Below are 13859 nucleotides of genomic sequence, written 5' to 3'. Positions count from 1 at the left end.
CTGTTAAATGAATAAATCTTCTGAAAAAAATGTTTCGAAAAATAAATTGGCATCAAGTCAAGAAAAATGCAGATTCCTGGGTCCGCACTTGAGCTAATGAATCCGATTTCCTGGTGGCAGGTTTTTCTGCCTTTTAAACAAATTCTCCAAGAGATTCTTAAGCCCAGGGTAAGTTGAGAAACCTGTGTAAGTAGGTAGGGTCTCAGTGATGAATTACTGCTAAGAAAGGGCCACCAATGTCTGTCAAAGGTGACTCATTTAGCCCCACACTTTATGAATCAACCCTCTCCATCCTTCATACTGTCCTCTCAGGATGGACAAGGCTGTTACAGGACTGTCGGGTGCAGGCTGGTGACCACTTATCCCTCATTTATTCATAATCACCCACCCAGATCAGGAAGAACCAGCCCACCACAAGGTCCTCTAGGTGAGTAAGAGTGCAAGGAAAGGTGGGGGGTTCCTCTGGCTTCAAAGCTGGCCCCACGAAGGTCGAGGTCTTGTCCTAACTTGGGTCATTCCACACACCATGTGCTCAAAGCTCTTTATTCTACAGAGGGAGGAAATAAAATCAAAGAGAAAGGACATTCTCACTGTCACACAGCCACTGTGGAACAAGCTCCAGCCCCATTATGCTGCTGGACAACAACCCACATACTGAATTTTAGCTACAGCCCTCAAATGCCAGGAATATTTTCTGATTTACTACTGTTTCCAGCATACTACTTGCAAGGAAGCTAAAGGGCTCACATTCAAGTCCAGGTGGGAAAATCTGCTTTTTGTGGTAAATTCATTTCCAGAGATTATCTCCCTTTGTAAATTGAGTTTCGTTGCTGTCAGTTGTTCACAGGAGAATTCTTATGAGGACCAGCTCTCTCAGTGCTTCTGAAATGGGACTTTGCTACCCAGAATTCATTTCTCACTCCCTTTGTCAGGCACCTACCCGTGGGACAGACTGAACTCTGGAGGTGTGTTCAAGCCCGTAGGACTGCAGATAAGCTAAGAAGTAATCCAGTCCCCATGAGATCTCTGACCTTCCTTCTTCCTTTTTCCAAAATCTAAGCCTTCCATCTAAAAATCAGACTACCTTAATACTCCGGAAAAGAGAGGGCTGAATGCAAAGAAAAAAGTCAAATTCTTGGATCTTGATTTGCAAAATGAACTCTTAAAATAGATGGACTCTTTAGAGCAAGAAGATCTTTTGGACCACTGAAATCCCAGGAGGCTGAAGGACTCAAATCTTAAACTGCATACCAGCAACAGCAGAGTTAGGACAAAGAAGGTATGATGATACCAGAACCAATTTTCCAAAAGGATAGGGGTGGGAAAAAAATTGCAGCAAAGAGAGCATTGCGGTTAACTCTTGGTGGGGGGGGGGCACAGTCTCTGAGAAAGGCCTCTGTCCCACCCCCTCTTCCCCATCCTCTCTATGCAGGGATAGGGAGAGCTTAGGAACCCCAGAAAGGTTTGTAGGCTCTGAGAGTAGAGAGAATCTATGCCTTAGTCTATGAGAAAAGTCTAAAGTCTTCCATTATGAGAAAATATGGGATCAGTTAAATAGAAAAGGCAGCTGGGTGTGCCTAGGCAGGTGGCCTGAAAGTGTCTCAGGCTCATACCTAATATGTAGGGATCTCAGTGTCCCTCTAAATGTGTCCTAAAGCCCTAAAACATCATGGCAATTGCTCAAAGAGGGAACAGATGGCAAAGAAGGGGCTAGTGCAATGTAGTCAAGGGAACTTGGTGGACCTAGATGAACCTACACCATCCAAGCCAGAAGCCACACACAAATGCAGCCATCTGTGGGCACAGCAGAAACCAAGGATGACAGCTCACAAGGGGCCAGGATGAGGTGTGCCTGCGTCCCAGGGCCAGTACAGGAGTATGGATGATGACTGAAGATGGGACAACTTCCAACTCTCACCTCCCACTCCATGCCATGACCGCATTAGCTCTGCAGGATGGAGCTCTGACTAGAGAGAAGAGGGACAAGAACCCTCGATGTGATTGAGTGTACCCCTGCAATGCCTGATCATACACTCACTTGACTGACTGTGCCAGGAAGTAAGCACATTGTCATTTCTGCCATCCAATAGAACAGATGAACAGAAAGTAAAAAAATAAAAGACCTATCATTTTGGCATACCCATGTTTTCTGACTTTCAAATTACGTATGGGGGCACCTGGGTGGCTCAGTCATTAAGCAACTGCCTTTAGCTCGGGTCATGATCCCAGGGTCCTGGGATTGAGCCCTGCATCGGGCTCCTTGCTCAGTGGGGAGCCTGCTTCTCCCTCTCACTCCCCCTGCTTGTGTTCCCTCTCTCACTGTCTCTCTCTCTCTGTCAAATGAAAAATTTTTAAAAACATATAAAATAAAACAATATGTGGTCACAGGTGCACAAGGATCCTGTAGACCCTGTGCTTCCCGCTTGCTGCCCACATCCTGTGTCATTGGGAAGGGCAAGTGGTTTCCTCTTTGTAGCCTCAAACTTTTTATCTGTAGGATGGGGCTTATCTCAGTACCTGCTTCACAGGATTTTTGTGCAAATTAATTATTTGAGTCACAAGGAGAGCCGAACTTAATAGCTTGGCCACACCAAGTACTTGGTAAGGATGCAGAACAATTGCAAGTCTCCCAGGTAGCTGGTGGGAGTGCAGGCTGGTAGACCAGAAGACTGCCAGTGTCTACGAAAGCTAAACCATACATATACCCAGTGGCTCAGTCATTTCAATTATAGACAAATACCCAACAGGGATACATTCTAACATGCACCAAAAAATATGTTTAAGGGATGCCTGGGTGGTTCAGTTGGTTAAGCGGCTGACTTCAGCTCTGATCATGATTCCAGTGTCCTGGGATCGAGTGCCACATCAGGTTCTTTGCTTGACAGGGAGCCTGCTTCTCCTTCTGCCTCTGCCTGCCACTCTGCCTGCCTGTGCACCCTCTCTCTCTCTGACTCTTTCTCCCTGCAAATAAATAAATAAAATCTTTAAAAAATATATGTTTAAGAATGTTCACAGCAACTTTAATAGAAAAAGCCAGGAATAACAAATCCATCAACTGTAAATTAAAAAAACCCCTTGTGCATTCACCCAGTGGAAGAGTAAACAGCAAGAAAAAAGAAACTCCTGGCCCCAACAACAGCATGGATGAATCTCATAGATGTAATGTTGAACAAAAGAAGCTTGATGCAGGAGTACTTACCGTCTGAGTGCACTGAAACAAAGATTGAAAACAGCCAAAAACTAATGTAGAGAAGATAGCATAGTAGTTACTTGCCACAGAGGAGGCAAGCTTCTGGGATGCTAGAAATTCTCTGATCTTGATCCAGGTGATAGTGCATGAGTGTGCCCATATATAAAAATTCACTGAGCAGTACTCATATTTGTGCACTGCATACTAGTAATTTATCAAGTTTTTATCAATAGGGAGGCATACAATGTGAGAATGTATGTTGCATGCTCAGCATGGTGCCAGTGTCAATTTCTCAAGGAATTAAGTTTTTGAGCTTCTGTAGCCTCTCCTTTCACATGGTTGTCCAACCCTTCACAGCCAAGGCTGGAGGAGCAATGCAAGATGTTGGGAAAGAAGGTGAGAGATTGTTGCAAGGTTCCTCTGCACAGAGTGGACTCACCTGCCCAGGGCCCAAGAGTCCAACTGAGGCCTTGGACAAAGCTACAGAGAGTGCCCCCTCTTCAGCTTCCTTGCTTCTACCTCAGCCAGCCAGTGCAGCGCCCTACTCTGGTAGGCTATGGACCCATCCTCGGGAAGCTGCTATGGAAGCTCTAGGCAAAAGTGGCATCCACACCTAAATGGAAGAGGAGAAAACCTCCTGACTCATATGGGTGCCCTACACCATCAGAGACCTGTGGGTTCCAGGCTGCACTGAAGGGTTATCAAACCAGAGTGGGCTTGCCCATGAAACTGAGACGGCTGATGTATGTAACATGTCCTAGGCCACACAGCAGGAGTGTGGGGAGGTGGGATTGAACCACGGATGAATCAAAGGTTCCCAGAAGAGCATGCGATACCTCTGTTCCAGCTCCCCCCAGGAGGGAAAGTCCATGGGGATACGTGGGCACCAAGATGGCTTCACACACAGTGCCCAGCAAAGTCAAGGACCTATGATCTGGTCCTGGCCAGTCCCCAAGCACTGATTGGCTCTGGCCAGCAGATGGTGCCAGAGGGCCAGGAGTCAAGCAAAACAGCCCCCTCACTGAGATGCCTCCAGAAGCTGCCCTCTCTACTCTCCAGGACAGAGTCCTGTCCAGAACCCTGGTGTGACCATCAGAAGCTGAATGCCAGTACAGCTTGACTACACACCCACAGTGTGACCCTGGAAGTAGCTTCCAGCCCTATAGGCCACAGCATCCCTCTGTGAAATCAAGGTCATATGCACAAGTCCTGTCAACAGGGGCCAGGTATGCTCAGTCAAATGCAGGGCTGTTTTATAGAGGAGAGCATCATGACAGGCATGTCCTACCATCTTTCACTATATCCTCCCTAGCGGAACCAGAGGACAGCAGCCCCAGTGTGGCATCTGAAGACCAGCACATGGGGAAAAAACCACAAGAGAAGGCAATCTGAGTGGTCCACAGCCCAGCCTGCCAACTGGCTACCCATGGAGCTCCAGGCCTGACCCTGAGATGCTGAACATTCCAGGAGCCAGACTTGGGGAGATACCAATGAGGGGAAGGCAAGTATAACTTGCTTTTTATATTTTATATTTTTATTTTTTGAAAGAGAGGAGGGGCAGAGGGAGAGAGAGAATTTTAAGCAGGTTCCACATGCAGGACAGAGTCCAGTGTGGGGCTCAATCTCACAGACCTGAGATCGTGACCTGGCCTAAAATCAAGAGTCAGATGCTTAACTGAGCCACCCAGGCACCCCAGCAAGTATGACTTTAATATCTCTTACAAACCAAGGTCTAGTTTGTGAATTTTGGGAAAGACTAGTTAGGAAGGCCTGTTTGCCTAGGGGCCACTGAATGGCAAGGTCATCCTCTGGAGAATCTCTTGAGTACAGGCCCAACCCATGACCGGAAAGCTACCAGAGTGCTCTGTGTCAATCAACCTGTCCATGAATATTTACCTAGTAAGAGAAAGAGAGAGGACTTTGGTGTTGGGCGGTCTGTCTTCTAGTGGGCAAGATACGATAAGCACACACAAATAAGAGAATGTTAAATAGATTAAGTATTGTGAGGAAAATAAATGCTGATATAGAAAGTGAAGTGGGGGGCGCCTGGGTGGCTCAGTGGGTTGAGCCGCTGCCTTCGGCTCGGGTCATGATCTCAGGGTCCTGGGATCGAGTCCCACGTAGGGCTCTCTGCTCAGCAGGGAGCCTGCTTCCCTCTATCTCTCTCTCCGCCTGCCTCTCCATCTACTTGTGATCTCTCTCTGTCAAATAAATAAGTAAAATCTTTAAAAAAAAAAAAAAAAGAAAGAAAGAAAGTGAAGTGGGGGAAGGCAGGGGCAGCACTACATGTAAGCAGAAACCTGCCGAAGAAGCCACCAGCCATGGAAAGAAGTGAGACAGCTATTCAAGGAGATGCAAAGTGCAAAGCCTCTGAGTTAAGAATGAACTTGGTATGTTCCAGGAACATCAAGACCAGCATCATCAGAGCTTAATGGGCAGAGAGTGAAATGCAATGAAGACAAGGACCAAAGCACAAGACTTTTCAGGGAAGGCACAGGAAAGTTGGATTTTATTGTTTGTATTTAGCAGTCTCAGAGAACGAAGGGTAAGCAGCAAGTAGCCTGATCTGAACGACGGTTTAGAAAGATCGTTCTGTGACTGTGTGGAGCATGTAGTTGGTAGGAAGAAGGAAAGTAGTAAGATCTTTCAGGAGGCTCGACCCAGGGCCGGGCCAGTGGAGTTGGAGAAAGATCGATGTGGAGGTGTATAGCTAATGGATTACAAGTGGAGGATAATTGCACGAATGGTGGTACTATTTACAGAGACAGGAAACACCAGGAGTTCGGGTGGGAGATCAGGACTTCAGCATGAGTTGCATATTAGACATTTGAGTCATGTCAAGGAGACAGTCGAAGTTGTAACTCTGGAGCTCAAGGGAGAACATGGGCTAGAAATAGACTTTTGGGACTCTTCAGCCTATAGATGGGATGAGATGAAATCATCTAGGTAGAATAGAGACAGAAACCTAAGCACTGGGTGACACTAACATTTACCAAAAGACTTGGGAAGTAGCAGTCAAAAAGACAGGAGGAAAACAAGCCTATCGAGTGTCATTGTAGACAAGGAAAGAAATAATTTCCAGGAAGTTGTTTTGGTCAATTGCCTCCAATGCCAAAACAGATTTTTTTTTTTTTTTAAGAGTAGCCTTTATGCCCACCATGTGGTTGAACTGCTGACCTTGACAGCAAGAGCCACATGTGTGGGGCACCTGGGTGGTTCCAGTTCCTGGTTGCAGCTCAGGTCACGACCACAGGGCTGTGAGATGGAGCCCAGCGTCAGGCTCCGTGCACAGCATGGAACCTGTTTAGGATTCTCTCTCACTCTCTCTCTCTGCCCCAACCTCCTACCCCAATGTTTCACTCTCTGAAATAAATAATCTTCTAAAAAAGAGAGAAAAGAGCCCCATACTCTACCAACTGAGCCAGCCAGGTGCCCTTAAAAACTGGAGTTTTTGAAAAGATTTTGTTTATTCCAGAGAGAAAGAGAGAGACAGAACGATTGGTGGCGAGAGGGGGAGAAGCAGAGGAAGAGGGAGCAGACTCCCTGATGAGCCAGGGAGCCCGACCGAGGCTCTACCCCAGACCCCAGGATCATGACCTGAGCTGACGGCAGACATTTACCCAACTAAGCCACCCAGATGTCCCCAAACTATAATTTAATATGGTCAGAAAAATGTTTACTCCGCTTGGCAATGTAATAATAACCTTGATAAAGACACCTGTTTAAATGGAGCAACGGGCCGAGAAGACAATGCAAGAGAACAGATAACAGTTCTTCAAAGTTTTACCAAGAAGAGAGGCATAGAGAAGGCACAGATGCTTACGGGGCTGTGAGGTCAACAGAGTTTGTTTTCAGGATTGAAGATACTGGTGCCCTGCTTGTATGCTGTTGGGAATAAGCCAATTGAGGTCAACATTACAGACAGAGCTGCAGAAATGTTGGTGGAGGTGGTGGCAGGAGGAAGAAAGTATAAATTGGCAAGGTCGTCGGAGTTCTGGAGTTCGGGAGAGGAGGTGCTGGCAATTTGAGAAGAGACTACATGAATCATGGTCCTCCTGAAGCCTGAGAAGGAATCTCTGGAAGCAGAAGGGATTGTGTGGCAGTAACTACGGTTACTTAGGCATTTGGATAAATGAGTCCCTGCCAGTACAGTTGCATCCATTTCTCTGGCCATGTCCTGCTGCTCAGGTACAGGCGTCAGACTCTGGACAAAAAATCCTAGCCTGGGGTACAGAAGGTTCCCATCCTGCAGCTTCCTGCTGCCCCCAAACTCCTCCCTACAGCAGGTAAAAGCAGAAATCTCTGGAGATGTCGTGCTGTGAGGGTCAGTGTTGCTCTACAAACTACAGTCTAGTTTTCTCTTTTAGAAGGCGGCTGACCTTGTGATAAATAGTGTCTAATACACTGCTGAAAACGGGTAGCTCCTTTTCATCCTTTGGGTCTCACCTCAATGTCACTTCCTTGGAAAACACCAGCCTCCTTACCAGCCCAGTCGGTGTGTTGTTAAATTTAAATAAAATTTATATAAACTGAAACATTTAAAAGCTACTACATCAATATGTATTATGCATCAGGGTGTGGTAAAAGGGTACCTCTTACAAGAGACTCTTTTGTCACAGGAAACAAGCCGGGGATGGATACAGGGGAAGGGGTGGGGGTGGGGTAACTGGGTGATGGGCATTAAGGAGGGCACACGATGGAGTGAGCACTGGGTGTTCTCTAAGACTATTGAATCAGGACCTCTACCTCAGACACCAATAATACATTATATGTTAATTAACAGAATCAAAATTTTGAAGAATTTAAAAATAGGATACATCTTTTTACCTCCTTTCCTCATACCCTGCTTTATTTCTCATCATAGCACATTGTTCCTATCTGACTTTTGTATTTATCTCCCAGGAACGTAACCTCCACAAGGGCAGACACTTGGCATTGGACACAACTGTATTTATATCCAGTGCCTACTAACACCTGGCATGTAACTGCTACTCAATAAGTAGTTAGTTGGGCACCTTTAAATCTGTTTTCTCCTGTTTGCCCTTTTAAAGGTTGTGATATTTGAAAAGGCTCCTGGCTAACATGGAGAAGTGCTCATGAGGAAACCCGGGACCACACACTTGGGATCGGGGCCTTATTCTACGCTTCCTCTTACCTACATGTCATACCGTTCTGTGTTTATGAAGACAGGACACAGCCCTCTGCTGCAATGAAAGTCAAAATGACTTCTAAGCCCTTGGAGACCATCTAGTCTCTTGTTGGACTCCAGAGAGACCACCAGCCACTACCCACACTCCCCAACCACGCAGTTCATCTGGTGCCTGGCAGTGGCTGACTTATCCATGGACATTACTCAGACACCAGGCAACATGTTTTCTTGGTGCACTGCTCTGCTCCCCGCCACCCCCCCCCCCCCCCCCCCGTGGAAGCAGCCCCTTACTACTCTCTGGCGCAGACAACTAAGCCCTCTTGCTAGAATCACATACCCCAGCCCCCACACTCTCGCTTTCCCCCTTTCTTCATATTCATTTCGTGGATTTATTCCTACCTCTCATCTCCTTCAACAAGTATTTCTGTCCTTTGCCTCAAGACTTGGAAAGCCTTGAAATTCTCTCACAAACAAGAGCCATGGAAGGTCGGGAGTCAGCAGGTCCCAGAGTCCTAAGGTTTTTAAATGCAAAGACTGGTTCCTGCTGACCCAAGACACCAGGCCACACAATGAATGGACTTAGGACTCAGGTGTGTCATTCATCCAGCTACCACCTCCCCCTCCCTCCTGCCAGGAACTCAGAGGAGAGCCAAAGCAGAGCCTGGATCTGGCAAAGTTGATCCAGCAAAGCTGGTGAGGGCGGGAAAGGCTTCCTGTGCCTGTAAGATGAAGGCACAGAACATAGCAGGGTGGCCACCTGTCCCAGTTTGAGGATGGAAAGCCCTGCTTAAGTCCCAGACAAACCAAGACAAGTGGTCACCCTGTATTGGAACTGGGCCCAATTAAGACCACACTCAAAAAGCCTGGTGAGTTACCTTAGTTTTGCCTCCCTGTTTAACATTAAATTACTTCAGGGACCCAGCATACTTTGCACCAACTCACTACTAGTTACTTGTAAAATAATGGTGGTCACACTATTCAAGATGTTAAAATTGAAAGAGATGTGCGAGAGCGTTTGCTACCATGTTTTAAAAAGTTAACGAGCACCCACACGCAAAGCTAATCTAAGTTGCCCCAAAGGAGGCAATTTACATTACACGATTATGAGGCATGATGACCACTCTACAAACAGGTAGGCTTGTATGCTAGTATATATGCCTATGGAGGTACCCATAAACCATTTTTTTTTTTTTTTTTTATTTGACAGAGAGAGAGCATGAGCAGGGGGAGCAACAGGCAGAGAGAGAGGGAGAAGCAGGCCCCCACTGAGCAGGGAGCCCAATGCAGGGCTCAATTCCAGAACCCTGGGATCATGACCTGAGCTGAAGACACTTAACCCACTGAGCCACCCAGGCACCCCTTCCTTTCCATTTTTAATATATTTGCCAATCCAAGGCAAATGTGAAAATTCTTTTACTCTCAGGAATAGGCTGTAGTGTGAAGTGCTGAGTTGAAAATTATCTTCTCGATCAGCCTCAGCAACTTCAAAATGTGGTTTATGTAAATGTCCTTGAGACACACTAGTGAAGTCATTCCATTAGCTCCAGGAATGCAGTGACCAGGATACTATTCTTGGGCCAACCTCAACAGGGCCAGAGTGCAAACCCTCCCTTGCCATGCTTCCCAAAGAGCCTGGCACACACTCAACTTCTAGAAGCAGGGGTCAGACAGAAAAAGTCATTTTCTCAGGAACCAAAAGCTGTGGAGGGTTTTGCCTACCCTTCAAAGGGTGCTAAATACTTATCTCACAGCAAAGGAAAAAGAGAACTCTAATGCTTTCTCTAAGTATGGGATTCTGGGGCAGATGCCTGAATAGATCTACCTTCTCTACTGTTTTAAACTGTTGAGACAGTAAAATGATCCATGTAAATGCCTGGCACATGGGAAATGCTATGTTAGACATGATTCATCATTAGCTATTTCTGCCACTTCAGTCTGATTGTCCAATACCTACTGTTCTTCCAAGTCATTCTGGATTCAACTACTGTCTTTACGTTAAGTAATGGTCATTCCAGCACTCTCCTCATTCACAGATGCTGACAGCATCAGAACCCTAAACTAGTTCAGAATGTCAGCTGTCACTATAAGATTTTTACATTGAGATTATATATTTCAGAAGCCAAACATCACTTACCCCACATTCTTGTAACATACCTAATGATGTAAGCTCTCTGCCATTCAGGTTGATAGAAATGTTCAAGTGCTTTTTTTTAAAAAAATTTTTTATTTATTTATTTGACACAGAGAGATCACAAGTAGGCAGAGCAACAGGCAGAGGGAGGGGGAAGCAGGCTCTCTGCTGAGCAGGGAGCCTGATGTGGGGCTCGATCCCAGGATCCTGGGACCATGACCCGAGTCAAAGGCAGCTGCTCAACCGGCTGAGCCACCCAGGTGTCCCTGTTCAAGTGCTTTTAGAAGGTGGCTTCAACAAATACTCTTGTGAAGATCGGTAAGTCATCTAGTCACATTTCTGGCCCTGTTTTTAAAATCTGGCTTCTGGGGCACGTGGCCAGTTCAGTCGGAACATGTGACTCATTCTCTTGGGGTTTTGAGTTTGAGCCCTACATGGGGTATAAAGATTACTTAAATAAATAAACTTTAAAAATAAAATCCTGGCTTCTGATTTCTAGAACAGGGTTATTTTTCCTAGAACGTGACGTTAAGTTGGAAACACCAAAAGGCCTATGACACAATCAAGATTTTTTTAAAGTAATCTCTACACTCAACCTTGGGCTCAAACTTACAACCCCAAGATCAAGTCACATGCTTTACCCACTAAGCCAGCCAGGTGCTCCACCGAACATGGGGCTTAACTCCTGCCCTGAAATCAGAAATTGAATGTGAACCAGCCAAGAACCCCTCAAGATTGTTTTAAAAATATCCAGGGACACCGGGGGGGGCGGGGCTCAGTCAGTTAAGCATCCGTCTTCAGTTCAGGTCACTTTGCCAGGGTCCTGGGACCAAACCCCGTGTAAGGCTCCCTGCTCAGCTGGGGAGCCTCCCTCTCCCTCTGCCTGCCACTCCCCTGGCCTGTGCTCTCTCTTCCTCTGACACATCTTTCAAAAAAAACAACCACCCAAAGCTAAGGGCAAAATATGTTGTAGCAGCACCAGGCAAAGAAGGTATAATCAGATCTCTTATCACCTTGACCTCTTCAAAGTCATGAGACGTATTGCACTGCCACCCCAAAGATCTTGATTCGAATGTGCCAGCCCTTTACAACCAACTCCAGTGTGGCTATGGGGAGGTAGTGGTGAGCTGGGGTTTGTCTGTCTTTGTGGTCTACTTTTAGTCACAGATCACTGAAAGATTAAAATAAAAACGGTAGTTTTTTGTCTAACAGAGATTAATCACCCTTCTTTTGTATGATTCTGGGAAACAAACGTATGCTCAAAATCAGTTTATATAGCTTCTCCAACTCCTCAGGCCTGCTGCATTCAGAACACCTCCCAGACCCTTACTACTGCTGGCAAGGTACTTGAAAGGAAAGCTGGAACCAACGCAGGAAAGGCTTTTTCTACAGGTGTTATATTTCACTGTACCCCATAACCTGGCTTTTTCCCTGAGACATATTTGGACACAGCTGACCTTGGGAGTCAAGAGGCCTCCCCCTTGACCAGGCCGACAAAAACCTACCTACCAGCCTTTGCCCCTGCCCTAGTACTATGCCATGCTGAAGCAGTTCTGGATCTACTGTATAAGCGTAAACCAAATTAGAGCAGAGTCTTCTTACAGCTCCGAAGGTATGCTAAGCCTTGAGGTAGGGCACTCAGCGGTGTCTGGCATTCCCAATGGCTTTCACTGAACCTTTCACTTAGGTCTTCGTGACTCCAGAGCAAGCAGTCTTTTAACTCTCCTTTCTATCACAATTCTGGTCTTTGACTTCCACCAATGGGCCCTAGACCTGCTGGCAGCCACAGCTTACCGTTACACTAGGGAATGTCCGCTAATCATCTTTGAAGAACACAACTGGTACTGTCCATAGAAGCCTAAATGGACTTTCCCAATGACAATATTCTGGGGATGGGTAAGGCTATCTCTAGAGGGACTGCCAAGGGGTCTAAGTAGCAAAATGAGCTGCATGTTGCATTATTAGTACCCTTTCAGGGAAAGAAAACTCCAACAGCCCATCTACTCATCCCAAACCTGTTGAGGATACGAACTACTTGAACAAGTAAACTTTAGCCATGAGCTCTACAGAACTGATGGGTACCAGAAGGGAGTCGGGTCAGGGGACTGGTAAAATTGGTGAAGGGGACTGAGAGTACACTTATTCTGAGGAGCACTGAGTAATGTACAGAACTGTTCAATCACTAAATTGTACACCTCAAACTAATACAACACTGTATGTTAACTATATTGGAATTAAAACAAAACCTTCAGGCATGAGAATTTGTGTTTTGCCTTAAAGAAAAAGAAGACATGGCCTCTTCCCAGCATTTACTATCTATCTCTATTACCCTCTGGGAGAGAGATTCTGGTCCAGCTATGACAGGAATCACATATCTAGGGTTTTCTGCTCAGTCCTCTTAACTCTTCATTACCACTGATCTCTACGAGTTCAACTTTTAAACAAATTTCTGTATTATGAATACTCATAATCCATATTTTCTTTCCCTTCAATTTATATACCAGCTGAGAAACACGAACGTATTTATAGGACAGCACTAGGACTGCAACAGTGCCATTTCAGCAACACCCCATTTTTGTCTAGATGGCAGTATCTGTATAAATATACAGAATAAAAAGGAGAAATATACTCATAGTCCTAAGACATAAGCTTAAACAAAAATTGAAACAAGAATGGAGATCATCAGGAATGCCCAAAATAATGCACCCATAACCTTCATAAAAACAAACGTACAACTGTGAAGGGAAAAAACCCAAGTTAAACAGAAGAGTTTACAAAACCCAGAAATATGTCAAAGAATGTGAGAAAAAAAAAAAAGTTGTGGCTAATGGGAACAGAATCCACTACAAAGCAAACAAGACCATCACTAAACTTTAAGGCCTATTTCTAGGAACACATTATGGTTTTTTGAAAACTAAGGGACTACAGGATACAGGATAGAACTCCCTGTTGAAACAGTCACAGGGTATGTTTTATTTACCAAAACTTACAACCACCACCAATCACCGCAAAAGTCAGTTTTCCTAAATTTGTAGCTGGTATACTGAACAGTGAGTCTTAAATCTAAATGTAAATTAAAATTACTTGGGAAACTTAAAAACACCTATGCCTGGATATGCCTCCAATTTAAATCAGAATCTCTGTGGGCATCAACGCTAAGAAACACTGAAATAACCAGCTTTATCCTACTAATCTAAAGTTAAGTCTTTCTGAAAAATATTAACTATGCTTGCATTTAAAACATTTACTGCTACCAAGAAAAGGAAAGAAGTCATCTACGTTTGCTAAGAATATTCCATCTAAGAAATGAGCACACCATTTACCCATTTCATTTTACCCTTCGAAGTTCCAAAGCAACTTCTCCAAGTTATCAGTATGGAAATCTCAAA

The sequence above is a fragment of the Mustela nivalis genome (genome assembly GCF_964662115.1).
Source record: "Mustela nivalis genome assembly, chromosome: 3".
NCBI classification, from domain to species: Eukaryota; Metazoa; Chordata; class Mammalia; order Carnivora; family Mustelidae; genus Mustela; species Mustela nivalis.
The sequence above is the reverse complement of the archived record's forward strand: the minus strand, read 5'-3'. Positions refer to the sequence as shown.